Here is a 1,990-nt window from a genome sequence, read left to right on the forward strand (position 1 = left end):
CTAATACAATGGAGGATTAAAGAGCGTTTATAATTCAGTTACGTACAATATACATTAACTCAAATGCACAGAAGAAGAAGGTAAATATGATACTACATATTTACAAATATTTTAGCATAAAAGCTACTTGTGTTTATTTAAAAAATGAAAAGATAATCAAAGGAAATAACATACAAATGAATAAAAGTTCATAATATTATTAGTCTTTTCATAAACCCCATGTCAATGTAAATCTTCTAAACCTGAAAGCAAGCAATATACAAAGGATAATTGAGCATGTGAAATGAATATTATGAAATACATGAACAAATTAACAGAAACAAAATATTTAGTGTTTGGAGGCTTTTCGTCAATACCTTATTTAAGACCTTGTTAATGAAGTCCTTCATATCTAACATAAGTTGATCGGATTCTGGCAACTCCGAGAAGAGAAAGAACTCATGAAATGTGTTTGGGTAGTCAATCAAGTACGCTTCCTTCCCGGACTTCTTGAGCCACTGGTAGTACCTTATATGTCGGTCCCGGAGGGTATCAAACCCAGCCGCGACCACCATTGTCGCGGGAAAATCCATTTTGGATATGTCCACGGCATTGGGCCCGGTAACATTGATGATAGGATGGTCTCGGTTGAAGGGTTCACCTAGGGGCATGAACGCGTTCCAAAACCAATCGGTCCGCTTCATTGTCACGAGAGGTACTGATCCATCCATCCGTATTTCAGAATCTGTTCGCTCCTCCCCGCCGAGAAACGGTTGGATCGCCACTAGCCCAATTACCTACAAGCCATCATACTGTTCATCAGCAATCATGCGGGTGGTATTTGTTGTTGGATTTTAGATCACTCATTTCTTCTTAATTTCTTACAAAATACAACTTACGTGTGTACGATGCTTCAATTAGAAAGATACGAAGTTGTTGATTTTTCAAACTAGAAATTAGATATGTTTATATACGGATAATAATGCATGAATCCTGTAGCATATGTATACATATATATAGTTAAGTCGTACCTGGAGTTGCTGGAATTTGAATTGGGAGGCTCTTAGAGTCACATGATGAGCTAGGTGTCCGCCAGCGCTATCACCGACGATAAAGCACCGTGAAATGCTGGCATTCTCCGGCAGCCATTTTGACCGGTTATCTTCATTGTCCAGAAATTTCAGCACATCAAACCCATCGTCATGTTGGGAAGGGTGTCGGTTCTCTGGTGCAAGACGGTAGTCGACAGAAACAACAATGGCACGCAATTCGCTCGCGAACTTGCGGCCCACATAGTCTAATATCGCCACATCCGGGGAGAGGAAAATATATCCACCGCCGTGAAAGTACACCATCACCGGGAGATCTTCTTCAGCGTATTGCGTGGGGACAAATACACGGAACCAGAGATTGCGAGTTGGATCCACCATGACATCGTGTGTCTTGACACCGTTGACGGGTATGGACAATGCCGGGATCTGAAAGTCCACGAGATTGAGAAGACCGCGGGGCACCGTGCCGTCATCCCGGAGAAGTGGGTCGATTGCAAGGTCTATTGCCGATAGTACAATTCGTGTTCTCAAGGGCAAGGATAGCTGAGATTTCGGAGTTTCCGCTGCTGCTGATGATTCCATAATTAATTGAAAGACTTTTGTGATCAGAGAGGTACGTATTCTATTACAAAAAGGTTGGTCATGGTCAGGGTCTAGTTGAATTAAAAAATTCATCTTCAGTCAATAACTAATGTCTATTACAACTTTTTAGTTTTGTCAAAAATAAAAGGCTCTATTCATGATTTTCCCCTTCGTTAACTTGTTTTACATTAAATGTTTGTCCGTCACTTTTTATTTCAGATAAGCCGTCACTTTTTTAAAAAAACTTTCAACGTTTTAGTTTTACAAATGGCAAACATTTTGTACTAAATAAATGAAAATTAATATTGACAAATGTAGATGGGCAACTGTCACGAAAGAGGATGGTTGGAAACCATGGCCAAGTTGAATTATTTCTT

General features: G+C 39.8%; 1 pseudogene; it reads right to left on the reverse strand.

The window, feature by feature from the left end:
• Positions 1 to 236: 236 nt before the first annotated feature.
• On the reverse strand, positions 237 to 1,616 carry LOC143533599 (putative carboxylesterase 18 pseudogene; annotated as a pseudogene).
• Between the last annotated feature and the right edge of the window lie 374 nt (positions 1,617 to 1,990).

This window comes from Bidens hawaiensis, unplaced genomic scaffold (genome assembly GCF_021521415.1).
Source record: "Bidens hawaiensis isolate Kalapana, Puna unplaced genomic scaffold, B.hawaiensis_p1.1 tig00000760_1, whole genome shotgun sequence".
In the NCBI taxonomy this organism is placed as follows: domain Eukaryota; kingdom Viridiplantae; phylum Streptophyta; class Magnoliopsida; order Asterales; family Asteraceae; genus Bidens; species Bidens hawaiensis.